We start from the raw sequence: 20,734 nt of genomic DNA on the forward strand, positions 1-20,734 counted from the left end.
TGACTGTTTTTCCAATCAAAGTTTTCTGTTTTGGCTACCTCTCTTAAAACTGGCAAATCTGATACTGATTTGTTAGTGAGTTAGTGCTTGGCAAGGCAGTAGGCAAACTCAGCTTATGTATTACTCCGTATGTGGTTCCTTATTTAACCGCTCTTGTTTGGCATATGATTGGTTTTTGAAGAAGGCATTATTAACCCTAGTTTTTGTAGGGACTGTTTTCCGTGAGCCAATCTTGTGTAAGAACATTCCTAGGATTGTTTCTGGTATGTTTATTTGCCTTTCAAATCGTTCTTACCGTCATGCTCTTTTAAATCATAACACTGTCACTCATGTCCTTTGGCTTCTTTTGTATTGGCAGACATGCTTTTGGTGATCAATATCGAGCCACTGATACACTCATCCCAGGTCTTGGAAAGCTTAAATTGCTATTCGGTATGAATTTAGACCCTGTGGTCTCTTTAATTGTGTTTGCATTTTATAGTCAATTCTCAGTAGGAAAGCAGCACAGGTAAATCACTGTCTACAGAATATAATATAATCCTTGATAAGTGGATTTTATTATCATGCAGTACCAGAGGATGGAAACTGGAAAGGATCATGATGTACACGACTTTAAAGGGCCTGGAGTCGCATTGGCAATGTATAACATTGATTCGGTATGTCTTATTGCTCTAGCATTTATTTCACATGGCAGATTAAGTTGGACCTAGCATTTAACACTCGTTTCAGGTCTTCAAGTTTTACACCATGATTGGCTAATAAGCAATGCCGAATAACAACTTTTATGTCACATGGCAGATTAAGTTGAATCAACTATGTTGGTTTAATATATGTAATTTTTTATGGCAGATTCTTAATTATGCGGAAGTGAATTCCACAAGTTGTCAAATATTTCATTTTTGTTTGATAAATACAATTTGATGTTAGCTACAATCTTGAATTAAAACTTTCCTCTTGTATATTTGTTGTGTTGATAGGATTTTTCAAGAACTACACCGTACACCGAGGAGGAAATAAATGAGATCCGAGATATTTGGGCAGAGTATTTTATATGTAATGTTGAACTTTAGATTTACCACTTAGCGCATGTTTGACTCTTGTTTTGGATTATAGGCTTGAAATGAAGTAATTTGGTTAATTGGTGTTGGGATGATGAGTATAATTTCTATGATATTGAGATGTAAATTATTGGACAGGTTGTTAATATAAGGCCGTCATTCCCAATTTTATGGGTAGGCCAAATTACAAAGGAGACTCTGCCGAAATTTACATTTGCATTATTCAATAATATTGCATTTTAATTTCAATTATATTAGCGTTAGCATATTACTTTATACCTAGGAAAACAGGTACTACAAACATATACAAGGCAATTATTATATTATAATTAAAAAAAAAAATTCACCTCATTTGCGTCACTCATTAAACAAACAAGTGACGCAAATACAGCAGTTTTGTATTGTCTACTCAGTCATTTGCGTCACTCCTATATAAACAAGTGACGCAAATAACAAAAAATAAGTTAATTGGAAGAGTCATTTGCGTCGCTTGTTTATAAAGGAGCGACGCAAATAACAAAAAATAAGTTAATCAGAAAAGTCATTTGCGTCGCTCCTTTATAAAGGAGTGACGCAAATAACAAAAAATAAGTTAATTGGAAAAGTCATTTGCGTCGCTCCTTTATAAAAGAGTGACGCAAATGACAAAAAATAAGTTTATCAGAAAAGTCATTTGCGTCGCTTATTTATAAAGGAGCGACGCAAATGACAAAAAATAAGTTTATCAAAAAAGTCATTTGCGTCGCTCCTTTATAAAGGAGCGACGCAAATGACTCTTATTTGCGTCGCGCCTAGGAGCGACGCAAATGACTCAAAAGTCATTTGCGTCGCGAGCAGTTGCGTCGCTCATAGAAGCGACGCAAATACACTATAAATGAGCGACGCAAATAAGCCTTTTTCTACTAGTGAACGTTTGAAATTATTCCCTATAGTTTTTGGCGACTCCACTAGGGAGGATTTCTATTTTAATTCCTGAATTTGTTTCGGCAATGATTTAGAATGAGTGGATGAGACTCGAAACGTTCTAAGTATTTCATGTGCGTAATTTTGATTAACATTATTGTCATATGCATAAAAAATATCTCATTGGAAAGACCATCCATAATGAGTTAAAAACATAGGATTTTACACGTAGGAAATTTGAGAAATATCTTTCACAACTAGGACCGAAATAACACCGCGCGAAACTGGAAAATTTTATCGAGCACAGAAAGCTGCTGAGGCATGTGGGAAGTAGCGTCAGAGGCCAGAGATTGGCATCAGCATTTTAGCCGTAGCGTCAGACGCCACTATTGGAACCAAGCGCTACAGTTAAAAGCTGGCGCCAGTCTCTGATTGCTGGCGCCAATTTCCCCCAATACCGAGCCAGAAATATGCGTTCTAATTTCGACCAGTTTTTCGTATTGTTTGCTCGATCCTACTTCCTGATTGAATTTTTTTTTCTCACTTTTCTGTAACCCATATGTGTTCTACATATGGACATAACCCTCTGGGAATTCATGCTCCATCTACCCGATTGAACGCTCCGTGCAACAAAGGGTACATCCGAGATTGTAGAATTCACCAAACCATGGAAGCAAGTTTTTTCTAAAACTCGCTGTGTCCCATCCACTCGCGCCAACCCTTCACGGTTAGGCTTCCGCGCGGTGCATCCGGACAATTAACCATGGACCCTCTATTGACTAAACCATTTCCCAAACTTTAGAGAACTAGAGCCATGGTTAGGTTGCAAACTCATTGCATCATGTTGTGACTACTTGACTATTTGTGCATCTCCTACTTGTGCATACTTATTATGTGACTAAATTAACCGTTTGGTTTGACTTGTGTTTGTAAATAAGTCTTAATAAACTAATTAATGACTAAAGGACTTTTTTTAATTAATTAATTAATTAATTTGAGCTAATAAATAAACATAAAATCGAGTCATAGTTCCTTTAAGTCAACCCGGATTTTTATTCCCGTATACTGCACAAGCGTCAACTTGTTTTGGTCATAGCCGGAGTTCTAGGAAGAACTACAAGTCGTACAGCCTATGGATATGTATCCCCGAGTTTTATCTTTAATTTGGCGTTGGTTTCATCCCAATCAGAGTCGCAGATCAAAAGTTATGACTAAAATACCACACTCTGTCCAGTTTAATGCATATACGCGAGGTCTTAATTTAGTCTTTGCTTGAGTCTAGTCACGTAGTCTAGCCACATGGTCATGACACAAGTCTTAACATGTCACATACACTCACTAGTCATAGCACACACTTTTTATATGTCACCATGACCATGTCTTAGGTTCATGCATGAGTCGGTCTTTTCCGTCATTTGAGTTGGGGGGTACATTCTATTCCTAATTCTTCATATCCCTCCATCTAAATCTTCTTTCACATTCTATTCCAATCTTTCTTCACTTCCTCCATCCATTGCATGTTGAATAAAGTTTGAGTCAAATAATAAACAATAAATATCCCCAATTTCCTTTTCCACAGTACTTGGTCGAGGAGAGAAGGGCGATTAATCAAGGACAACCTCTTTATTCAAGTCTCACTTTTTGATAAACCGATTCGTCAAAAGAGAAAGGATAAAAAGATAATGGCAAGTCAAGAAGAAGTCAATGAGCTTAGGAACCAATTGGTTACCGTGACTGAGACACTAAAGCTACTCACACTCAAGATCAATGATCCCGTGAAGCAACAACAGATGGATCTCATGCAAGAGAGTCTAAGCAAGCTATCTAGTGGCTATAAATTTCAGGGCATGTGTTCACAAGGGGTCTTGCTGGACAAGGAACTTCTTCCGCATAAGTTTGACGCCACTGACATCCCTAAATTCAAGGCAATAGATAACCCTTACTTCCATCTGAGAGCTTTTGAAACTATAATGAGCATTAAGGGTATCGATAAGAAGGTTTTCCCCTCTCTGTTCCCACTTTCTCCCGAAAATCGTCTCTATGATCTAGGATTAATCAAACCTATTGGCCCTACTAGGGATCCAATACCAGAAAATCGATCTTCGAGATGGAATCCAAACTCCTATTGCAAGTACCATCGAGGGCGCGGTCATACTACTGATGAATGCTACAGGTTTCAAAACCTCATTCAAGATCTCATAGAGGCTAATAAGATCCCATTGCCTCTAGTTAGCGAGAAGACTGGATGATGTCGGAGCAAACAACACAAGACAGAGGCGAGCTTCAATGACAAGATTTCATGACCTCTTTTTTCTAGTTCTTTTACATTTTTTCCTTTCCTCAATAAGTCTAGCATAGGGACCTTTTCTTTTCCTTTAGATTAATTTTGTAGTCTTTTTTTCCTTTTTTTAATAAAATGAGCATTTATTTTCTTGCATATGATCATTACATTACATTGCATCGTAAAAAAAAATAATAATAATAAATAAATAAATAAATAAATAAAAAACCATGTCGGACTAAGCACAAGGTATACCAATGATTTGAGGCACCCCTTGTAGCCATATCATATCACCTTTCACCCTTCAAATATGCAATCCTTTCTTCATAAACCACTTTGAGCCTCGTCTAACGATAGGCCTTTCTTTTTTAAACCTACATCTACCTAACCTTGGGATGGGATGGTGTGTAACTTATGCAATCTCGAAATCTTGAGTGATTCATAAGATTAAAATAGCAAAAATAAGCAAAAATAAATAAATACAAGTGTACAAAAGGGTAAGTGTTTCAATGTCTTTGATATGAAAATATCTTTGATATGAACACGTCTCAGATTGCATCTCTTATCGAGTGCTCGGTACCGTGCCTGAGAAACATGATTGCCAAGTGAGTGATAGACCGCATGATCGGGATTGCCCACACTTATAAAAATAAAATAGATGCTAAAGCAAAAAAAAAAAAAAGAGAGCTAAAAAAGAGTAGAAACTCAAGCATAAAAATACAAAGATTCAAAGGCAAGGTTGCACACCTTGGGGGCTTATCTAGGGTCTTGAGCCTTTATCTCCTTCTTCTTCAAACCTTTAGCCTAACCACGTTACAATCCTTGAAAAAAGACCTTTTGAGGTATACACACTTGTGCGAGGTTCGGCTAGAGCTACGTTCGGCCTGATTCTTAACGGATACGTAGGAAACCTCACATCAAGGTGCGGCCGTAATAAACATGCATTCATATTCATATTCACACACTTACACCATGATCATATCAAGGGATTCCCTATGCTCATCCGTATTCACTTAGAGCTAGACTTGGGGGCTTGATCCCTACATCATTAGCTTACCTAGCCTAAGAGTCACCACCATTTGACTCTTTTCAATATATTTTTCCACACACTTAGCCCTTGCGGCCTAACTTTAGTGTCACTTTCACACACCGCACAGATACATGACCAAATATACTTCCCTTAGGAACCCTTTGTCATGAAATCTTAACATAACGATGAAGCATGCCTTGTCACATCACTCATCACTCATAATTGTCATTACATAGAAGTATAAAGTGCTTAGCCTCCGTGCCTAAGTTACCCAAATACTTTCATCATTGAGTCAACCATTGAGATAGCCTAGGATGGATTAATCCTTGCACCTTGAGAGACAGTATCAAACAACATCTGACTAAGCTCATTCAACATGCATCTTCAAACTTCGCTTCTTCTTTTTCACGTCTTTCTTTTTCGGGAGAAAGTCGGTACCCTCCACAAAAATGACGGAAAATTTTTGCTTTTTTGCATTTTTCGAGTCGCACGATCAACACTATGCACACACAGGTCACAAGTCACATGTGTCTTTTCTCTTCGAGTCGAGTCAACCTCGAGTCAGTCAATCATATCGAGTCAAGTTTATACCTCGAGTCGTGTCAAGTCGATAAGTCAAGCGACGTTAAACCTTAGGTCAACCCTAAGATAATTAAAGAGATTGGCAAAGTTCTATAGTAAAAAATAAATACAAGTGCAGCAGAATAGGGAAGACCCTATCACGGCATTCGGCGACAGAGTCAATTCTTGACTCTAGAGATATTTCAGCAGCGACAGAGCTCGAAGCCTCTCAGAAAGGTGATTTCGACCTCATACAGCAATTTCGGGTTCCTTGGTACGCCAGTTAGCCCTTATAAGCAATTTGACATGATTAAGTAGTCGGCTTGATTACAATCGTAGTAAGTGATTGACCTGACAAAAAATCGTCTCACTTAGCTTAAGCGCCTAAAACACTGGCTCATTACAATCGGTTCAAAAGCAAGCACTCAACGAAAAAATATTTCCAAATATGGATTGTCGCGCATTCTTATTAAACGACAAAGTTTTCCAAAAATTGGATTGTCATCCCCAATTGACAATATTTCCAAAAATGGATTGTCGTGCATCTTCTTCAACGACAATTTTTCCAAGATTGGATTGTCATCTCTTGCAAAGTTTCCAAGCATGGATTGTCGTGCTCCTTCTTTGTTTGGCAAGTTTTTCCAAGTTTGGATTGTCATACATTCATAGATCGCTGACAAGTTTTCCGAGATTGGATTGTCATACACCCAGTTTCCTATGGCAAAATTTCCTAAAGGATTGTTGTAGGTTTCTATTCATCATAAATTTCGGCAAAGGTTCCTCAACGTGGATTGTCATTCATTTCAGCAAGTGGCAAATTTTCCCGAAGTGGATTGTCGATCGACTCTTTTTTAGCAAATGTTCCAAGACACGGATTGTCAATTGTGGCAATATTTTCCAAAAAGGATTGTCGCATAGCATTGGAAAATTTCCAAGGTGGATTTCTTTCAAGAGTTATATTCCAAGATGTGGATTGTCGATCGTAGCAAAGTTCTTATGACATATTGTTACGAAGCATTGGCAACTTTTACCAAAATTGGATTTTGGCAAATTTTCCGAGATACGGATTGTTGCTTCATCGTGGAAACATTTCCAAGGATGGATTGTTACGTGGCTTTCACAACTTTCCTTAAATCGGATTATCACAAAAGAGTTGTGTGGGAAACTATTCCCAAAGAAAAGAGGCTTGTCATCACAGAAAAAACACCGACATACTGGTTCACAAGCAGCAAAGCACCGACGTAATGGCATAGCAGCATTAAGGATCAACAAGCAATGATCTTTTCGAAGACTATCACGGCGGAATTGGACGCAGTTACAAGTATAGCAGTCTTCGGGTGGTATTCTCTAGCTTGCAGAAGATCGTCAAAACAAACAGCATGATGGCGTTCCCTAGCTTGCAGGAGGTCATCAAAACAACAGAAGCGGCAACAATCGGTTACTTTCAGAGACGTGTGCTCGACGATGCCAGATACGCGTTTTTTAACTCTCTTATCTGTTTAACTAATGCTAGTTTGCAGGTATCGGCGTTACAAGAGTGATTTAGGATCGCAGAACGTTCTGAATCAGTCTCCGTCCCCATCGATACTTTGACTTTTGTTTTCGAAACTTGCGTTTCTCCAAACTCAGTCAAAGTGGGGGCTTCTGTAGACACCCATTTGTGTCTCCCCAAAGCCAAACCCAGTGATGAGTACCTTTCGCGTCAAATCATAATCGAATGAAGCGAAAGTGTGGAAAGTCTAGTGTTGCGGAAAGTTTTAATTTTCTTTTCTCTTCTCTCTGTTTTTGAAAACTTATTTTAAGAAAACAGCCAATCCAGTTTGGTTGGTCCATGATATGGGTCCAATTGTAGTGTAGTTGGATGGGACTTCACAAGAGCTTTCCAACGATATATTATAAGCCCAATTATGATGAATATTGAGGAAGTTATGGCCAATTTACTAAACTGGGCCCGGTTTGAGCCTTATATGCGGCCCAATGATCTAGAGGAGGGCCTAATATGATTTATCATTCCTAATGCAATTAGGAATGGTTTTAGTCTTCTAAATTCTTCTAGAAGGTTCTTTTCATTCTTAATTCAATAAGCATTGATAAATTGACTTTTGTTGACTTTTCAGAGTTTTAATTAAAATCAAATAGCATTTTCGAGGAAAAGATACGATTTTATCCTCCAGTACGGCAAACTTATCTGATTTTCGAAAACGCGTCAAGAACAGGCCTAGCGCCTGACTCCAGGCGTTGGCACCTGGAATCAGGCTTGGCGCCTGGCGCCAGCCATTGGCGCCTGGTGCTAGCCATTGGCGCCTGGCGCCAATAAGCTGGTGCTGGCGCCAGCTCTGTTTTAGGTGCACCAACTCTGTTTTACGTGCGCCAAGTGCTCTGTTTTGATATTTTATCTTTTTGGCTGATTTCTCTATAAATAACGTATTAAAAACTCCGTTTTCATTCACCAACTCTCATCAAGATTTTCTTGATTATTCTCTCTCTCTCTCTCTCTATTTCTAAACTAGCCTTTTCTCAAATACAAAATTCCGCATTCGCAAGACTTAGATACACCTAGCCATATTCGAAGTTGCCTTCGCCCTAGACGTCAAAGGTTTAATTTCTGAGGGTTTGGTCCCTAATCTCTCTTTCAATTATTTGATTTAATTATTTGTTTATTATTTTCCTTGAAGTTACTAACGTGTGTATTTTGTAATCATAAAGAGGTACGAGGCATCAAAGTAAGTTCTTTAATGGTTTTAATTGATATTATGATGTAGAAATCATGTTTAGATTGTTATTATGATATTCCTAGTATCATGTTTAGGGAAACGGTTATAATATCAAATATATTAAATATGATTGTTACGATGCTTCCTATGTTCTTCCTAATATTTATTCATGTTAGTATCATGTTAGGGTTAAAGAATTGATTTTTATTGCTTAGTGACATGCTAGGGTTTGTTATTAATCTTGTTAGTATCATGCCTAGGATCTTGCTATTATTATTATGCTTTAATATTAACATGAACATGATTATGATTATAATTGTTATAATTTATGATGATTATGAATATTATTATTATTATTATGATGATTATTATTATTCATGTTTATTCTAATGATTATTATTTTAATATGATTATTATTATTATGTTGCTTGATATTTATTTGTTATTGCTTGATCACGCCTTTTATGCATGTTTAAAGGGAATTTGTACTTGTAATCACGCTTAATAAGATAATTAATAATCTTGTTTAGGGTTAATATGATTCAAGTGATCGCCAATAATAAATTTATTTGTGCATTAATATTCAACCAACATAGATTAAACAGGTTTAGGGTAATCCTATTGATTGCATGTTAATTGAAAAGCGCACATGAATACGATCAGAATAAAGTAGAGGCCTATTATTAGGGCAGGTTTAATCTCTTTTAGGTTGGATTTGTACCTTCATCCCCGAACCCTTATTTGGTTCTAGACCTTATGGAGTTGAAGATCTCTTGGATCGTTAAGGGGTGTAACCTTCACCCTGTGAACGGTTTACAAGTTCCTAAAACTTGTTGGCGACTCTTTCGCTCTATCTTCTTCCCTTTTGGACGCCACCGTACTTTAGCGTATGATCACAGTGGGGTTCAAGCTTGGGGGTTTAACGCTTGAAATTATTCCCTACAGAGATCATACTTGAAATTTTTTGAGCGCGTCCGAATGATAGTTTCAACGGACAAACTCGCATAAAGCCAATCGAACGGCCAAATAATGTGTTAATTTGGCGTACCACCTAGTCCAAGGGAAATCATTACTATGATTTCATTGACTTGCTAGTAGTCATACCCCCCAAGGTCTAAATTCTACCAAGTCAATCAAACCACTTAAAATATGGACTAGGCGAACGCCAAATAAAGGGGCATACCCCCCAATTGTACGAGGATACAAAAACGTGTAAAAAGTACGCGTACGAAAAAGAAAAAACATGTTAAGTGTAAAATTTTCAAAGTATGAAGCATAATAGAAAACTTGGATTAATAAAAAGACCGCTCAAAGGGCGGCAAAGTATCTTATATTAAACCGCTCGGAAAGGCGGCAGATAAAGAGAATATAAATTAACTAAACAAGGCAGAAAGAGCTGAAATCAAGGGGCGGCTGGGGTAGAAGCTGGACTCTGGCCTAGGCCGGGCTCTTGAACGGCGGCAAGGGACGCGTCCTCAAGAGGCGTCTCCTTGCTCTCCGCTTCACCGTCTTTGTCGGCCGCCACTTCTTCGTTTTCCTCCTCTTCTGAGGTAGTTGGCGTGACGTCCAGCTCAGGAGAAGGCTTCCCGGTCTTCTTAGCCTCTTCTCTGAGGCAAACAAAGTTGAGGCGTTTGGTGAAGCGTTCTTGATAAAAGGCCGCCTCGCCCTCATCCACCATAAGCTCAAAAGCCTCAAAGAAGTGGCTCTTCAGCCTGTCCTCAGCATTCTGTTCAATGCGGACGACCTCATCCGCATTAGGGGCCCGAGGTGTTTGCAGCTGTAGAGTTAAGTCCTCAACGGACTTCTTTAAACTCTCCACCTCGGCCTTGAGAACGTCCGCCTCCTTCAAGTGTTTTTGGGCTAAGGCCACTTCACTTCTAAGCTTTTTGGAGGCCTCGAATCCTTCCTTCCAGCGTTGGCCGTCCAGGAGGGCCCGATCTCTCTCCTGTCTCATGGCATCTCTAGCCACGGACTCTTGCTCCAGGGCCTGGCCCAACTTCACCAAATCTTCAGCTTGCCGCGCCGCCTTGTCGGATAGCGCGTTGATTTGGGTTTCAAAGTATCGGCGCTGGACGGCCGTTTCCCCAGTAATGGCATTCTGGGTCTTCTGAATTTGGTCCCAGGCATGCTTCAGCCTTTCATTCTCCTTGTCCTTCCATTCAAGGAAGGCATTCAACCGCAGGAAGAGCTGCGTACAGGGAAAACGTGTTAGCAAAATAAGAATGAAAAATTGACTAAGTATGACAGTTGAAAGAGAAATTACCTCAGCACTGCAGTTGATCATTGGGCCAACAAAGCCCTTGTGGATCCCCCGCAGCTTGTCTCGTTGCTCAGCGGGGACCGCCCTGGCCATGGCCTCCCTCATGGCCTTCCTTTCCGCGCCCGTAAGGGATTGGCCGGGCAGCTTCATATGCAGCTCCTCTGCAATGTCTGTGCAAGGGCGCAAAAATAAAAGTTTAGCTCAGGTTCAATCGGACTTATAAAGAGCGAAATAAAGGATTCAAAGGTACTTGGACTGACCATCAGAGAAGCTCGGAGGGTTAGGAAGATTGAAGGTGAATGACGGGGGCGGCGCAGGCTCGTCACCCTCTTCCCCCGTCCGGCCAGCCTGGTCGCCGGCCGACTGAAAGGCTTCAAGCCAATCAGATTCGTGGACTCTTTGTACGGGCGGAGTCACTTCTGGCCCGGTCGGTTTTGCCGGGGTCGACTTACCCCTATCGTCCGATTTCTCGGACTTGTCATGAACCGGCGTGGCGGCTGGATCCATGGACTTGGAGGCCCCGCTATCACTTAGCCGGGGTTGTTCTCCTTTGGACTGCTTAGAGACAGTCCGCGACGTGGTCTTGGCCGCAGTGGTGGAAGTGGTCTTGGATGCGATCGTCTTCCTTTGCTTGGACGCCCTACCGTCCTTGTCCGTCTTGGAGACAAGGGACGACTGCTTCCGTTTGGACCTAGGGGTCGGAGTTGACAGCTGAAGAGGCAAAAGTTAGCGAAAAGAGAGTAAGATAATACAATTGATTGGCCGCGTCTAGTTAGGAAGAAGATCTCTTCCGTAATGCCTACACGGACGCAGGAATACGTCCGTGGGAACCCAGAAGGGAGGACCTTCCAAGCATCCCAGCACGGACGAAAAGAAGAAATGGAAGTGGATATACTTACTTCTTTAGATTGCTCATATAGCTTCCGACGAGCCTTGTAGCGGGCCAAGTCAATCTCCGACATATTCACATCCCCTTTCTGCTCTAAGTCCAGCATCTTGTACGCCTCAGCTGTAAAAGAAAAGGAAGAAGTGTTAGAAAATCCTTCAATTTCAAATAACCTATGTATGTGTAAAAATATACGTCCATGCGTCCACCTTGGGGCAAGTTCTTGTACAGGCCATAGGCGGACATGAACGTGGAATCCCGTAGCCAACTGGATAAGGGGACCCAGTTGCTTGGAACGCGCTCAGTTTTGTCGTCCCACCTCACCCTCTTGACTTTGAAGTATTCAAGCTGGTGCTCTTGGCTGGGGTGGACGGGTGGCTTATCAGGCTTGAGGTCCCCGCGTCCAAGATGAATTGGTTCAGCATTGAACCGATTCATCCGCAGGCTGAATTTAACATCTTTGGTCTTGATGCGGTAGACTCGGTGCTTCCAGTCACGCCATTTGGAGACGCGGTCAACCACCACCACGTAGTCCCTATTGGTACTCAGAATAAGCCAGCCGTCCGTTTCGGCGTCCAACTTGGTCAGTGAGTGCATCTCACAGAAAACTGCAAAGTCCGGCTTGAAGCCTTTGCAGATGCACGTCACCAAATACCCAAAAATGTTCAACTAGCTGTTCGGCATCAGCTGGAAGAGAGCAATGTCGTATTCGTCTAGGATGCTGCGGACGAAGGGGTGGAGAGGGAAGCGCAATCCGACATTTAGAGCCGCCCTGTAAACACTAAAAGACCTTTAGCGCGGCCTCTCTTCCTCCCAAGCAGCCACCGCATGTGACTTCCTTGGGGACTGAATTTCAAATCCCTCCCTAAGGTGGAGGAATGCCTTGTACTCCTCAAAATTGTCATTTAGGTAGCCCAAGGCCGTGCTACCCACCGTACAGGCGTGCAAATCCTTAAAGTTATCAACGTTGGCGACGTCTTCCTCGGCCGCCGCCTCGCCCTTGGCCGCTTTCTCGACCTCTCCCTCTTCTTGTTGAGGAGAACTCCCAAACTCAGAAGACAACACTCTGTCCAGATCGGCTGCCTCCGTTGAGCTGCGGCTCCTAGAGCTACGGCCGCCCCTGGAAGAGGTAATGTCTTCATGAATTAGGGGCCTTTTTCCTTTGTCTCTGGCATCGGCCGCCTGACTTCCAGTAGGAGGAGCTCTGCGAGGGGGCAGGTCGGACTGTTCATTAATTGAGACCCCAGTCCTTGGCCTGTCCGACCTTCCATATCGGAGATAGAGTTCTGAGGGAGTGGGGACGGACGGATCAGCGTCCGCCCGAGAAGAGGAAGGAGGTCCTTCACAGAGTAGCAACTTGACCCCATCCATGACCGAGTTGGCATATTGGGGGAACATTAACCCCGGAGTTCGCCCGGACGTTCCCCCCGCAGTAGAAGCGCCCTGAGTTCTTTGGCGCTCCTTAAAAGAAGAAGTTACTTCCACGGTCGAGCAGTGAGTGCCCGTGGAAGCGGTCGTGGGAGTAGAAGAAGGGGTCTCTAAATTAGTATTGTTAGGGTCACAAGGAGGCCTAGGGTTCACCAGACTACCGTCTGGATTTCTGGCCGCATGACGATCGTACGTCTGCATCGTCCTTGCCATGTTCGACTGCAAGGACAGAGAAGAATGGGTGGAAGTGAGTTGGTACGCACTAGAAATGGACCCACTCCATGAAGGAGACAACTCGTCTCCGTCGACTCTAGACTCCTCAGTCCCAGGCGAACGGCCAGCCTCATGAGGAGAAACAGACGAAGTCGGGTGTTGAGCCAGATTTAAAAATGAAGAGTAAAAGAAATTAAAATGCAAGAAAAGGAAAAGAAAACAGGCGGCCTACCTCTGTACGTGTAGAAAACTTGAAAAAGTCTTGAAGCTTGACCGGAAAACTCAAGGAATGTGCCCGGAAAACTCAAAGGCACGGCGGGGCTCTTGAAGATTCAAAGGAAAAGGCACTTTCTCTCTCTAAAAGCTCTGACTTCTCTCTAGAAAATGAAAGTTCCAAAGTGTGAAAATGAGGCCAAAACCTTTGTATATATATACAAAATTTATGGGGGTAGGATGGTAACTTTATCTTTCCCGCCTAAAGAAGTTGAACGGTTATAATTCGAAAATTTAACCTAGAATTTGAAGTGTTAAGGGACAACGCCATTAGAATAGGCGGAAAAGAAGACGACCTAATAAATGGCACGTCCGAAAATAAACGGATAAGAAAACGGAGCTAAAGCTCCCTCCGCAACAGCAAGACGGCCGTAATTCCAAAAACAAGACGGCCTACCGTTGTCCGCGCCATTCGTAAAGATAGGCGTTCTCTCTAAATTTTCAAGCGGACAAAAGCCGTCTGTCAAAACCCTAATGCACTCGTACGCCCCAAGGCTATTTGAGGTCAGAGGAGTCGGCCTGTAAATGTACGAGCCACCCCCTCTGAGGGGCAAATGTTGAGGGTAAAAATACCCCGTATACGTGGACCAGTCCCGTAGTGACACGTGGCCCAGTTATAGGGTGACACGTGTCACTATGGGAAGATGCCACGCGTCCAACTCAAGAGCACTCAAAGGTTCAGGCCAATCCCGTAGCGACACGTGGCCCAGTTAGAGGGTGACATGTGTCGTCACAGGAAGATGCCACGTGTTTAGGGCATGTGTTCCCCTGAAATCAGCACGCAAAATAGGCCTAATAACGTCAGGGCCCAAATCCCGAGAGATATCATTGAAAGCCGCAAAGCGGCGCCCCCAAAGTAACACGTGGCATTCACTGATTGCGCAGCCAATCACGTCACGTAATTCTAGGGTACAAACCCTAGAATGGGGCACGAGTCCCACCCCTATAAATACCCCAATCATTTATGATGGGAGGGGCGGATTAAGACATTACAACAAAAGGAGCATTAAATAGCTCCAACTTCTCTCTACTTTCTCTCTCTAGACTTTTCCGTTTCCGATCACTAACTTGATCGTCGGAGGCGAATATTCCGACAACCGGAATATTCGTTGTTTTGCAAGACGGATCGTCTCGTTGCCAGGAGAGCGTGAACAGTATCCGAGGAAATCTAAAAAACACCCGAAACAATAACAATGCAAACAATTAAAGCACTTACTTGGATGCCTCGTACCTCTTTCTAATAACAAAATAAACTCGTTAGTAATTTCAAGGAAAATATAAAACAAAACAATTAAATTAAATAATTGAAAGAGAGAATAAGAAAGTTTAGACTAGATTTGGGACCAAACCCTCAGAAATCAAACCTTTCACGTCTAGGGCAAAGGCAACTTCGAACTTGGCTAGGTGTGTCTAGTGCTAATGTATGAGGAATTTTGTTTGTAAAAAGGCTAGGCTAGAAAGAGAAAGAGAGAATCAAGAAATTCTTAATGAGAGATGGTGAGATAGAGAATTGAGAATTGATGAGAAGAATTGATGGCAATTGATGATAAGAATTGATGTTTTAGGAGGCTATTTATAGAGAAAATCAGCCGGATATGATAAAAAACAAATCAGAGTTTCGAAAAGAATAAAACACGACCGCAGCCAAACACGCGCCTATCGCCAGACGCCAGGTCTGTCGCCAGGCGACATGTCTGTCGTATGGCGCTAGAAATAATTTTCCACGTTGTAGACACCCATTTGTGTCTCCCCAAAACCAAACCCAGTGATGAGTACCTTTCACGTCGAATCATAATCGAATGAAGCGAAAGTGTGGAAAGTCTAGTGTTGCGGATAGTTTTTAATTCTTTTCTCTTCTCTCTGTTTTTGAAAACTTATTTTAAGAAAACAGCCAATCCAGTTTGGTTGGTCCATGATATGGTTCCAATAATAGTGTAGTTGGATGGGGTTTGAAAAGACCTTTCCAACGATATATTATAAGCCCAATTCCGATGAATAATGAGGAAGTTATGGCCAAAATACTAAACTGGGCCCGATTTGGTTTTTATATGCGGCCCAATGATCTAGAGGAGGGCCTATTATTAATTATCATTCCTAAAGCTATTAGGATTGATTATAGTTTTCTAGAATACTCTAGAAGGTTCTTTTAAATCCTAATGGAGTTAGGATTGATAATTATGTTTTAAAGAGTTTGAAATTGAATAAAACTACTCCTTTTAAGAATCCTTGTTTTGTACGAAGTGGAATATATTCAGATTTTATTTTCGTGCCTCATAATATTTATCCAAATTTTATATGGTTGGATAGATCTTGAAATTATCTTTCCAATGATATATTATAATATTAAATCCGAATTATAACGAAAAAGATATGAATGAGACATGAAACTTTATCCAAAACTGACACCCTTCCACTATTTTGGCCATATCTTTTTATCTACAAAATATTTTAATCTGATTCTAATTGGGTTTGGAAGTAGACTTTAAGAGCTTTCCAACGACATATTATATGCCTTATTTGGACTTCTGGATCAAAAGATATGATAAAAACAAAAACGTGTTAAAAACAGGCTTGGCGCCTGACTCCAGGCATTGGCGCCTGGAACCAGGCCTAGCGCCAGCCATTGGCGCCTGGTGCCAATGGCCAATGCCTGGCGCCGACCTCGTTTTGCGTGCGTCAGACTCTGTTTTGTTAATTTTATCTTTTTGGCTGATTTTCTCTATAAATAACGTATTAAAAACTCCGTTTTCGATAACCAGATTTCACCAATCATTCACCAACTCTCATCAAGATTTTCTTGATTATTCTCTCTCTCTCTCTCTCTCTTTTTCTAAACTAGACTTTTGTCAAATACAAAATTCCGCATTCACAAGATCTAGAAACACCTAGCCATATTCGAAGTTGCCTTCGCCCTAGACGTGAAAGGTTTAATTTCTGAGGGTTTGGTCCCAAATCTCTCTTTCAATTATTTAATTTAATTTTTTGTTTATTATTTTCCTTGAAGTTACTAACGTGTGTATTTTGTTATTAGAAAGAGGTACGAGGCATCAAAGTAAGTACTTTAATTGATTAATTGATATTATGATGTAGAAATCATGTTTACATTGTTATTATGATATTCTTAGTATCATGTCTAGGGTATTTTTAATATTAAATGTGATTGTTACGATGCTTCCTATATTCTTCCTAATATTTATGATTGTTAGTATCATGTTAGGGCTAAAGATTTGATTTTTATTGCTTAGTGACATGCTAGGGTTTGTTATTAATCTTGTTAGTATCATGCCTAGGATCTTGCTATTATTATTATGCTTTAATATTAACATGAACATGATTATGAATATTATTATTATTATTATTTTGATGATGATTATAATTTTATCATGATGTTGATTATCTTCATTATGTTGCTTGATGCTTATTTATTGCTTGATCACCTTTTATGCATGTTTAAAGGGAATTTAGTACTTGTAATCATGCTTAATAAGATAATTAATAATCTTGTTAGGGTTAATTGTGATTATAATTTCAAGTGATCGCCAATAATAGATTTATTTGTGCATTATATTCAACCAACATAGATAAACAGGTTTAGGGTAATCCTATTGATTGCATGTTAATTGAAAAGCGCACATGAATACGATCAGAATAAAGTAGAGGCCTATTATTAGGGCAAGTTCAATCTCTTTTAGGTTGGATTTGTACCTTCATCCCCGAACCCTTATTTGGTTTATGACCTTATGGAGTTGACGATCTCTTGGATCGTTAAGGGGTGTAACCTTCACCCTGTGAATGGTTTACAAGTTCCTAAAAAACTTGTTGGCGACTCTTTTGCTCTATCTTCTTCCCTTTTGGACGCCACCGTACTTTAGTGTATGATCACAGTGGGGTTCAAGCTAGTGGAATTTAAAGGCTTGAAATTATTCCCTACACACGCGTTTTCTTATTTTGATAAAATTTAAGCGTATGAGAGGGTAAAATTGTATTTTCCTTAAAAACACTTCTTTTATTCTAATTAAAACTCTTAAAAGTCAACTAAAGTCAATTTATCAATTCTAATCAAATTAGGATTCAAAAGAACCTTCTAGAAGATTCTAGAAGACTATAATCAATTCTAATCACATTAGGAATGATAAATCAATAATAGGCCCTCCTTTAGATCATTGGGTCGCATATAAATATCAAACCAGACCCAGTTTAGTAACTTGGCCATAACTTCCTCATTATTCATCGGAATTGTGCTTATAATATATCGTTGGAAAGCTCTCTTCGAACCCGACCCAACTACACCATTATTGGACCCCTTCTATGGACCAAACCAAACTGGATTGGTTGTTTTTTTAAAATAGGTTTTCAAAAACAGAGAGAAAGAAAAGAAATAAAACTAACCGCAACACTAACGTGTGTATTTTAGGGAGACACAAATGGGTGTCTACAGGTCCCAAATCTCTCTTTTAATTATTTAATTTAATTATTTAATTTTTATATTTTTCTTGAAGTTACTAACGTGTGTATTTTGTTATTAGAAAGAGATACGAGGCATCCAAGTAAGTACTTTAAGTGTTTAATTGATCTTTTGATATAGAAATCATGTTTAGGCCAGGTTGTTATTTTGATTCCTAGTATCATGTTAGGATGTTTATTACTTCCTAGTATCATGTTTAGGGTAAAGAATAAGTTTCTTAAATCAATTATGATTTCTTAAATCAATTAAATTAAATAATCAATTATGATTTATTACTTCCTAGTATCATGTTTTCTACATCATAATAACAATCTAAGCATGATTTCTACATCATAATATCAATAAAACCATTAAAGTACTTACTTGGATGCCTCGTACCTCTTTCTAATAACAAAATACACGCGTTAGTAACTTCAAGGAAAATAATAAACAACAATTAAACTAAATAATTGAAATAAAGATTAGGGACCAAACCCTCAGAAATTAAAACCTTTCACGTCTAGGGCGAAGGCAACTTCGAATATGGCTAGGTGTATCTAAGTCTTGCGAATGCGGAATTTTGTATTTGAGAAAAGGCTAGTTTAGAAAAGAGAGAGAGAGAAAGTAATCAAGAAAATCTTGATGAGAGTTGGTGAATGAAAACAGAGTTTTTAGAAGGCTATTTATAGATAAAATCAGCCAAAAAGATAAAAAATCAAAACAGAATTCTGACGCGTAAAATGAGGTTAGCGCCAGGCGCTAACGCTAACGCTAACTCTAGCGCCAGGCGCCAAGCTTAGCGTCAGGCGCTAATGCTGGCGTTTGGCGCTAACTTAAAATATTGACGCGTTTTCTAAAATCAGATGAAATTGTCGTACAGGAGGATAAAATCGTATTTTCCTCAAAAACATTCTTTTATTCTGCTAAAAACTCTAAAAAGTCAACAAAAGTCAATTTATCAATGCTAATTGAATTAGGAATGAAAAGAACCTTCTAGAAGAATCTAGAAGACTAAAACCATTCCTAATTGAATTAGGAATGATAAATCTATATTAGGCCCTCCTCTAGATCATTGAGCCGCATATAAGGCTCAAACCGGGTCCAGTTCAATAATTTGGCCACAACTTCCTCAATATTCATCGGAATTGGGCTTATAATATATCGTTGGAAATCTCTCTTCAAGCCCTATCCAACTACACTACTATTGGACCCATATCATGGACCAACAAAACTGGATTGGATGTTTTCTTAAAATAAGTTTTCAAAAACATAGAGAAGAGAAAAGAAATTAAAACTATCCGTAACACTAAACTTTCCACACTTTCACTTCATTCGATTACGATTCGACGTGAAAAGTACTCATCACTAGGTTTGGTTTTGAGGAGACACAAATGGGTGTCTACAATGATGCTTCTTATTTTCTTTCCTAATGGCATGTTAATATCATGTTAGGGCTAAATATTTTATTTTTATTGTTTAGTGACATGCTAGGGTTTGTTATTAATCTTGTTAGTATCATGCATATGATCTTGCTATTACTATGATTTAACATGATTATTTTAATTATTATGACTATGATTATTATTATGATGGTTATTTTTATGTTGCTTGATTATTTTTATTATTATTGCTTGATCACACCTTTTATTCATGTTTAAAGGGAATTGGTACTTGTAATCACGCTTAATAAGATAATTAATAATCTTGTTTGGGTTAATGTGATTATAATTCAAGTGATCGCCAATAATAGTTTTATTTGTGCATTAATATTCAACCAACATACACAAACATGTTTAGGGTAAACCTAATTATTGCATGTTAGTCAGAAAGCGCACATGAATACGATCAGAATAAAGTAGAGGCTTATTATTAGGGCTGGTTCAATCTCTTTTAGGTTGGATTTGTTCCTTCATCCCCGTACTTCCAGTAATGGTTCCAGCCCTATTGGAGTTGACGATCTCCTGGATCGTTAAGGGGTGTAACCTTCACCATGTGAACGGTTTACAAGTTCCTAAAACTTGTTGGCGACTCTTTTGCTCTAGCTTCCTTCCCTTTGGATGCCACCGTACTTTAGTGTATGATCACAGTGGAGTTCAAGTTTGGGGTAATGCTTGAAATATTCCCTACACATTTAAAATGGAAACATTGTCATTTTAAAATAACTAAAAGGAATTTTCGTAAATGACTCATTGATAAGAATCAAACAAAACCTCACATAACTATGTTTTGCTTATTTATAGGTTAGTTTAGTATTTAGGTCAAGTTCATTGGTGTCATGTCAAGTCATAGGTCATATTCGAGTTGAGTCGTGTAAAATCTATCAATCTAACATTCAGATCGGGTTTAGGTTGAGTCTAATTTGATCTGTCAAGTTAGGTTATTTAATCCTTTGAGATTTAGTAAAATTTGGTTCAAGTAAGATAATGATCAGTTTGAATAAATTTCAAGTCGAAACATTTTTGGATTTGGGAAGGGATGGATTATTTATTGGATAGACAAATACAATTACACTTTTCATGATTTGACCAACTATTAATAACTTATCATAAACTAATAGTGAAAAAAGAGTTTATGATTGGAACAAAATGCATTATTATGTTATTAAACCAAACTCAAAAAATAAAACAATTGTACAACTAAGGGCATGTTCACATTTACAATTCCAGTTCAATTCAGTTTAGTT

The sequence above is a fragment of the Chenopodium album genome, chromosome 8 (genome assembly GCF_948465745.1).
Source record: "Chenopodium album chromosome 8, dcCheAlbu1.1, whole genome shotgun sequence".
Classification (NCBI taxonomy): domain Eukaryota; kingdom Viridiplantae; phylum Streptophyta; class Magnoliopsida; order Caryophyllales; family Amaranthaceae; genus Chenopodium; species Chenopodium album.